Source organism: Lathyrus oleraceus, chromosome 7 (genome assembly GCF_024323335.1).
Source record: "Lathyrus oleraceus cultivar Zhongwan6 chromosome 7, CAAS_Psat_ZW6_1.0, whole genome shotgun sequence".
Lineage (NCBI taxonomy): Eukaryota > Viridiplantae > Streptophyta > Magnoliopsida > Fabales > Fabaceae > Lathyrus > Lathyrus oleraceus.
The window spans coordinates 188,721,067-188,731,107 of NC_066585.1; positions in this window are offsets into that span (position 1 = coordinate 188,721,067).

The following is a 10,041-nucleotide window of genomic DNA, read 5'->3' on the forward strand; positions in this document are numbered from 1 at the left end:
AGCTACACTCACCCCTTCACTCAAATAAGTTACCATTCAACTCGAAACCATCCACTGAAATTTAACCCTGTGGTTTGAGTGTTGATTATCCAATATCAAGCATTTCATTTTTGTTTTAGGTTAATTTGTTCTTCTAAATTTTTGCAAAATACTCCACACTCAGAGCCAATCAATGGCTCATGAATATGGATGTTAGATCACTGATGTGTGTAGAAGTTATTTCCATGCTTGAATCCACTGAAAAACATGAGTTATGAAGGTTTAATTTTGAATTTAAAATTTTGTGTTGTCCCATTTTGAATGGTCAAAACGCGCGCGTGTCCATTTCTGTTTAAGTTTTAGTATTTATTTTATTTAAGGCGCTTCTAAACATCAAGAACGCTTAGCTCAGTTGGTGAGGGGGTTGACCCCATGACCCCAAGGTCAGGGGTTCAACCCCCAACGCGCCCATTCACCTTGTTTTAATTTTATTTCCTTTCTTTTATTTATTTTACCCTATTTCATTTGATTTTTTTACCACTTATTTTTATTCTACTAAAATATTTCGAACGGTTCCTCTATATCAACCAAACTTGGATCATTTGACACATTGTTGAAGCTTTTGCTTGTATATACTTATTTGTGATTCCATTGTTTATACTAACCATATAACCATTATGCTTCCTTGTTCACTTTGTACATTGATCATTGTATAACTTGTCTAACCTAACCATTAATCAACCTGTTAATCTTTAACCCTTGAGTTCTATAATCTTCCTTTTGGCAAGTTATTGATGGATGGACTTGGGGTTTGCATAACTTTCATTGTTACAAATCTACTGTTAGTTGATCATTGATCATCTTCAATACTTTGCATCAGTGATACGTTATCCCCTGATGCGCCATATTTTGAATCTTTTGATCTAAGGATAGATAATTTTCAAGTGTTTAACTTGTACACACTACTAACCATTTACTTTACTTTACTAACTTTGTTCACCACTAACCATTTTTATTGTGACTTTATCATTATTACCCTGTGATTTAATTTTATGTTATTGCATTGTAATTAACATTTAAGTACTCATCATCATCATAATCATTGTATATACTCCTCATGTATGTTTATTGATTGTTCTTTACTTTATTGTCATCATACAAATAAAAATAACAAAAACATGATAAAATTATAAGACAAAAAAGATTCATTCCACTTATAATCAACTTGGACTTGGAGGATTTCATCTTAGGACCTTTGCTTGGAGGACTTTGCCTTTATCTTGTGAGATTTTGCCTTTTACTTTAGATTTCATCTGTAACTTACATACCTTTTGTAAGAATGACATCATGACACTACCCTAGGGAGACATGATTGTAAGACCATTATCCTTTGTTAGCATATGTCACTTTTGAACACACAAGACTTTCTCTTGGGCTACCTTACAATGAGACCCTTTACTTTCTTGTTTGGTTACTTTGTATATCCATTACATCACTCAAATTCATAATCAAATAAACAAACCCTTGATTCAATGTCAAGTGGCATTTTCTTAATCAAATTCAAAATACAATAAAACTATGATTAGTATTGTGCGCCACGAACCTTAAGTGCTGGAGAATGAGTAAGAATTGAGCTTTCCTACCCTTACTCTGATTATTTTGGACACAAGACACTTGACTTGTTTGTCTATAATCTTCATCTTCGCCCCTAGACTTTAGTGCAATCTAATCACAAACATCTTTTTTTTTCATAAACCCTTATTCAAGGTAAAATCAATACAACCCATCAAATCTCATTTTTGTGCCTTAGGGCTTCACTCCGAAAACCCTTTTCTCAAAGGTAAAATCAACAAACACACAAACATTTTCTACTTCGAACTATGAAGCTCTAATTCTTCAGCACCCGATGAATGATACATAGGCACAAGGGCCACAATCCTTGGCGAACATAATAATAAAAAACCCAGAGTCCCATTCTTTCACACTCTTTTAGAAAATAAACATAATAGATAGATAAACATCCACATACGTAGACAACCTAAATGGTTCCCGTGGAGTATCATGGACATGAGGGGTGCTAATACCTTCCCCTTGCGTAACCGACTTCCGAACCCAATCTCGGTTGTGAGTCTAATTCTTTATCATTTTACACTTCCGGTGTGCATACCAATTCTCTTGAGGGTTTTATTGACTATTTTCCCTCTCCTTTCCCATTGAGTAAATCCAATAAAATATGGTGGCGACTCTTCTGTTTTTGCTTTCTTTTTCTCTTTGATTAAGAAAGTAATTCTTTTGTTCCAGTCCGTCAGTTTTTTTCGTTATCGAAACCCCGATAGTGACAAAATGCTAAAAATGTAATAATTATTTTACATTGACATAAACATCCTAAGGATTCTAAGACCTATTCTCCTTCAACTTTCCATAAGCATTGTTCCATGATTCCATAACTTTAAGACCCCTAAGCCATTCCTCAACGTGATTCTTTCTTCATCTTTAAGAGTTTTCCATATCCCTCGAGCCATGCCTTGATCATTCACCAAGAACCTAGTCACCAAAATGAAAATATGATCAAATTAAGGCCATTTCATTTAATCATCAACATCATTACAAGTCACCACCATTTCCAAAAAACAAAGCAAAACCAAACTATACTTTGATCTAATTGTTAGTTTTTCTTACAAGCATTCATGTGTTTGGTTTCACTTATCCCAAATTTCTCATCAAAGACAACAAATGAAGTCAATTAACTTTTCACTTCCTTTAAATATATATTACCATTGAACTACTGTAGTAAAAAGAGACAAAAGCAGTAAAAACAATACAAGGCAGTGCATCTTTCCCTTTTGTTACAACAGTAATAACCAACATTTTGCAAATTCAAGTTTCACCAAGGATGATCACATGGTCATACACGAATTACCTATCTCTACTCACCAAAATCCCACACTTAGTGGGATATTTTTCACAGACCATCTTCACAACTTATCACACTAATCTTATTTGATCTTATCATCTCATAATTCACACACTTAAAAAACCCTCAAAATATCTCTCAAATCTGAGCCCTCTGATCCGCTGTTACATACTGGTCTAAAATGAGAATTAAAAATATAGTAAAACTGAAGTGACACTCAAGTAGTATCGCAAGGACTCTTGAATGTATATAACCAATTGAATTAAATAAAAGAGGGGGGGGGGGGGTATGTTTCGATTAAGATCACAATTAAAAGAATTTGATTACAAATAATATTGATAAATTAACCTACTCTTTAGTGCCTAACTTATCATCGGTCAATATAATTCCAAAACCCTAATGATTTTTTATTCCATTTTCTATTATCGTAACAATAACAATCGCATTAATACTAATATATGATATGCATCCCTAATTTCTGAATTAAGCAAATAAATTAGGCATACACGAATTAAGCAAACACGGTTACAAAATAGACATTAATCGAAATGAATCAATTCTAATATATAAGCGGCAATTGAGTTAAGAAAAAAATGGCAACAAGATTAAGCAATCCGATTTCCAGAAAGAATTGAAAAGGAATTTGAATTACTTTGGAAATTATAAGAAAAACCTCAAAGTGGATGAAGATCGGTTACAACAGATTAATCCTTGAGAATTATCTCTCCATAGAACTCGTATGATCTATTATCTATTTCGTGAATGATGAATAAAAATGTAGGTGTTAATGCATGTTAGAGATTTGGTATGAAGAACCAAACTCCTAAAACATACCACACACTAGAAGAAACTATCAAGGGGGAGGGACCTATCTCAGTCACACTTGTATTGATTCATCTGACACAAGATCATTGATGAATCAATTAGCCTTTAGACATTAGAGATTTCATTTGTCAAAAGAGGGAATGGGGAAAAATAGGAATGAAGATGAAGAGGGAGGGGAAGATAGAAACACAAATTGATCATGGGAGGAATTTCATCAAATCGAAACCACCAATTCATTTTGGGAGATGAAATGTATATTTCATCAATCCCCTAAATCCAATGGTTTTGATCCATCAAAAGTCAAATCAATCTTGACCAAAGTCCAAAAAGAAAGTCAAACATCATAAGACCATAAAAATGGATCAACAACATTTTTAAACATTTAGTCAATTAAAAATTAATTTAAAAATGGATAAAAATGCATTTTAATTTGGTCAAAACCTAAAATCTCTTCAAAACACCAAATAAATGGCCAAGGGATTTATCCTAGATCGAACAAGGTCAAAGGACCTTAGACAAAAATTTTCACTATTTTTGAAAAGTCAGAAGTATTTTTAAACAATTAAAAATATGCACAAAAACATTTAATTCATGAAAAATATCAAAATTAATCCAAAAAATAATTTTAATTTAGAATATGGAAGATACAAATATTTAAAGATTTTTTTTATGAAAGTCCCATATTTTTTGGATTAAAAATGAAATTTTTATGAATTAAATAAAATAAGTGGATTAAATGGAAATTCAGAAAATACAAAAAAACAAGGGCCATCAGATCTCCCTCATTAATTAAGGTGGAAGATCTGATGGCCAAACACGCGCGTTCCATGATGCACTGCAGTCAACGTGTTGCAAACTTGGTATTTAAAAGCAAAGGATCAGATTAAAACGTGGGATGATGATCAAAGGCTTCTGGACATGCCAACACACCACCGGAGCTAGGGCTCCGTTCATCTTCTCCGGTGGACCTCACCAGACTGGTCCACCACCAACCAAATGGAAAATGAAAAATGAGTACATGTTTTTGAAGAAAAAATGCTCAGGAGCACGAATCTGACCTCCATTTCTTCCAATTTCAAGTATATTGAAAGATGCATGGATTTGAAATTTTAGGTTCATGATCTGAGTTGCTTCGATTTACCTCAAAGCAACTCAATCTTGTTGCCTACATTAGTAGGACTTTATCCAACCAAAAATCAAAGAGAATGGTGAAGAATTGATAGAGAATCGAAGAGAGAAAGTTTATGAAAAATCACCTTCGAGTAGCTTGAATTTGGCTTGATCTTGCTTCTAATTGGCCTTAGCTCGACTCCAGAAGCTTGCAGGAAGTGAATTAGATCAAAGAAGGGCTTGGATTATTGGAGTTTCAATCTCAAAACAGAAGGAGATTTGAAACTCAATTTCAAGTGAAATATTCAAGTTTATCCTTTAATGGAAGTTAGGGAGGCAATGGTTCAAATCCTGGGCAAGCAGGGATCCCCTTTCTGATCACAATGGCCTTGTATTTATAATGTATCAAGTTGCTTTTCACACACTTTGAAAACTTGCCAATTTTAGCAACTTTGGTGCATTGGATGCATGGGAAATGATTTGGGCCTAAGGAATGATGCAATCCAACTCCAATTTATGCACATTGAGTACTGAAACCATAACATGTAAACATGCAAAAGGAAATGGACAATTGAATTCAAATCTTGCCAAAACAAACCTATGAAAGGAACCATGCGCAAGTCCCTCAATCTTGGTCCAAATTAGGTGATTTTGGACTTTTTGAAAAAGTGAGATCAAGCAGAACAACTTTCTTGTTGAACACTTTTCCATTTGAAGCTTGTATAATGATGAATTTTGAGGTGGAAGTTTGGAAAATCAAACATAATTGAAATTTTTCTAAGTACGAAATCAAATGTATACTTCTTCCACCTTGAATAACATTTGCTACGGGCTTCAAATGGAAAATGTTTCTTCACGAAAGTTGTATATATTTCAAAAATATTCAATTTGGTCATAAATATGACCTCATTTGGATTTGGCATGAAGGAGTTATGAATTTTAGAAGTTGAGGAAATTTGCTTGATCAATGGTAATGGCCCAAAATGACCTATAATGTTTCCTCTTGGGACATGCCTTTACAAGTTGAATTTTAAGTTTCTCAAATAATAAAAGTTGGAGAAGACATCTTGAAATTTATCATGAAACTTGAATGAACTTCATATCATAAAAATTGGGCAAGCTATGGTCCTTGGAAGTTGACCTCTTAACTAGGGCACTGACAAAATGACCTATAATCTTTCACCATAAAAAATGACTTTACAAGCAAAAATAGCTCTTGACCTTAACATGAAAGTTGTTTGGAATGTAATAAGGAGTAACTGTGCTCTTGGAATAATTTTAATATGACAAAAATTGTAGGAGATAGGGTCTAGGGAACCCCAGTTTTGACTAGTTGACTTTCTCTAGTCAACCTCTTTGAACCAACTTACAAACTTGAAGTTCTATTGATCTTTTGGACTCATGGAGGATCATATGTGCATAAGATGATGTTAAATGAAGGGTCCCTTGATGTATTGGACCAAATTATGAAGAAACTTGTTGAGGAAGTCACACAATATACCTAGATGAATTAGGGTTTCCAAGGAAAACTATCTTCAAACTCTTGATGATTTATTGATACAAATGATAAATGAAGAACATGGGGATCCATATATGATGTATGGAACCATTGTGAACCATCTCTTGATTGACCTCCTTGCACTGAGGGTCCCAAACCCTAGTTGTGAGCTTGATGAGGCTTTGGTGGATGTACACACTACCTACAAAAAAAGCTATACACATACATATTTTTGGTATTTTGGTTAGTAAATAATGAAGAAAAAAAATGATACAATCAAATGTGCTTGGTGATCTCTCCCAATGAAAACCCAAATGGATGAGGGGTAAGGAGGATGCCAAGGTGTGATCCCAAAGCCAATGCAAATGATGAGATAGCATGAGGGATCTTAGGGTCAAAATTGGGGTCTTACACAAAGGTCAAAAGTTATAAGAAAACTAGAACCTAAGACTCTCAAGTCATAGATTCTGAAATAATCAGAACTCAGGGTTGTTGAACCAAAGGTTCTAAAAGGTTCAGAAGTTAAGATCAAGACTTATCCAAGACAAAAAATTTATAAACAAAAAGTATGGAATGATTCTAGACCCTACTACAAGGCTAAGGCTCAAAGCAAGAGGAAACCTTGCAAAACTAACTTCAAAGGACCCATACGAGTATGGGAACCAAAAATTGAAATTATTTTTGATACATATATGCTAAAGGGAAAAAGGAAAGAAATAAATTTTGTTCTAGGACAATGGATGATTATAACTTACAACAAGAAGAAGGCATATATTCCAAATCTTAACTCTGAAGGAGGAAGGAAATGTGGAATCTGGAAGAAACTAGTAAGGCAAGATTACTGGTACTGGGAAGACAAATGATGTTCTAGGAAGTAATGATGCTTCAGAATCTGTGTAAATATCTAAAGTTTATATAGTTGTTATGGAATCTGAAAAGCCTCATGATGTTTTTACGAAGAGTATTGTTGGAACAATGATGGTTCATAAGAACAATCTCAACAGCAGATCAAAAGCTGCACAAAGAAAGGTATGACCTTCTCTATATTTTTATACAACAGTTTCTAATCATTTCGTTTTAAAATTATCTGTCAAAAGGGATTCTTATTTATGAAATAAGAATTACACTTAAGTGTGATAATTCTACTTCTATCAACATGGTAAAAATCATATTCTAAATCAGAGTCAAGCATCTTAATCTTGTAAAGATTTGTGCTTACATCTGATTGAAGTAGTAGAGTCTGATGATATTTAGAAGCTACTTTGGTCAGAAGCTATGGATCAGCTTCTGATGTATAATAGCCCCTAAAGGATCTCAGCCTCTGAAACTCATAGTAAGTTTAAATACCTTTTATAAGCACACAAGTGGACAAAACAGTTTTTCTGCCTCTGGCACTTGTCCTTTTACGTGTCATAAATCTAGAATATCTTCTAACACGTGGATTGTTGTTGTTGGGTAAAAACTCCTCTAATCTTATTTTCATGACTCATTTAATATTCTTCTTTCCTGTTTGTATGTGTTTCTATTTTTGATTAAAATTATTTTACACTTAAAATCACTCTACATATCAGACACACACACACACACACACACACACACACACACACACACACACACACACACACACACACACACACGCACACATACACACACACACACACACACATACACACACACACAACCTCCTCTAAAAAACCCTTTTCAAAAAGGAAACCCTAAAAATCCTTCTATAATGGCATCCTCATCAACTTCTTAGCATGCATATGTGACTGTCAAATCTGGAAAGAGTCTAACTATCAAACTCAAGACCATGGATATCAATCAGAATGATCTAAAGCTTTTGGTGGAACAAATTATTGACTTTGACTCATTTAATCACAATAGGTATGACCTTTGGAGATGCTTCAGAGTACAAAAGTGGTTTTCATTCTTTGATTTCCTGAATGGACCAACTTACCCTCATCTAGTAAGAGATTTCTGGGTTAGGGCTGAAGTGTTTGATGAGTATTCTGCATCTATGGAACTAAGTCTGTTGGTAGAAAATGATAATTCTTTGAAGGGAGAGACTATAGAAGAAGTGGAAATTAGATCAGTTGTGATGGGTGCTGAAGTAATCATCACTCAAAATATGATTGTTAAGCTATTGAAGGTACTAAACTCTAGAAGGTTTATTTTGAATACAAAAGAAAACAGTCCTAAAGCTGAAGCCATCAAGAAATGTTTGTTTAAAAACTCTAAAAATGTGTGTTCTTCTAACTCTAGAAAGGTCAAGAACATGAAGAAGCATTTCAAGCTTCTGTTAAAAATTCTTATTGGTTGTCTGATTCCTAGAGAAGGCAACACTGATCAAATTTAATAGGATCACAAGCACTTCGTTTTCTACCTGGAAAAGAAATACAAAATCAATCCACATGTCTACATCTTAAATCATCTTTGTGGGGTAATAAAGGAGAGCACAAAGCATCACAAGAACAATGTGCCTTATGCTAGACTTTTGTCTGAACTATTTTATCAGGGTCGTCTGATTGATGCCCTTAAAACTGATTTTGATAAGAAGGATCTAGAGGAGATCCATGGACGTTTCATGTTTGCTTTTGTTCTAGCCAACATGAAGCTTTTGAAGAAAAGTGAAGTGGTGGCTTCTAAAGTTCCTCTCCTAGTTAGATGTACAAATCCTAATTATCTTGAGGATTATCCTGTCATTGCCAAGATGGAAAAGCCTGATGTAATCAGATTATACATTCAACAGGTATTCGAAGAAGATGTGGTTCTAAGATACAAAGACTTGCCTAATAAACCTGACAAAGTGTTCAAATCTTCTAATAAGAGAAAGCATGTTGCTTCAATATCTCAGAAGGAAGTTCAAAAGCTTTTAAGAATAAGAAGGAGATTGAGAAATAAGTTGAAGAGGTAGATGCATATACTATCTTAATACCCACTAAGACAAGGAATGATATAACTCCTTAGAAGGAATCTTCTTCTACTATCTCTTCTAATGCATCTTTAAGAAAGAAGAAGTTAAGGAAGATGGCTATTCATGATGATATTGAAGAGGAAGAGAAAGAAGAGGATGTTGGGGCACCCTTGGTGAAAACAAAAAAGATTGTTGATGCTGCAACTCATAAGAGAGTTGTAAAACCTGTTTTCACGGGTGCTTAGCTATTAGCATCCGCTCCATTGGAACATGTAGAGAAGCATCTTGTAGCTTCCGATGCTCTTTTGGAAGAAATTATTGTTGATAGAGATGTTCTAGAGACTGTTGAGGTCTAGGCTACTGAAGTTATTGTTGGGTTAAAATCTGTTGAGGCTGAAGCTTATGGTATTCCTAAAGAAGTCATTTTAGAAGCTACTGTTGAAGATAATCTAGATACTTCAGATGCTCTGAATACTAGTATGAATAAATAAGTCTAAACTCTATCTTGAATGATGGTTTTGATATTTCCATCCTAAATCATATATCACCTACACCCTCACCAAAACCCTCACCCAATCAATCTCCAAAATACACCTCATCCCCTGTTTGTGAATCCTCTGATGTTAAGAAATAGTTAACATTTTTTCCTTCTTCTGAACAACTATCAACCTCTGAACACCATGCTTTAACTTCCGATAGATATTTATATTGGGAAAGATTCCTCTAGTTTTTAGTCAGAATATGATGAAGTTAGGTCCAATGCTCACCTTAACCTCAAATCTGTAACCCATTCACATGTCT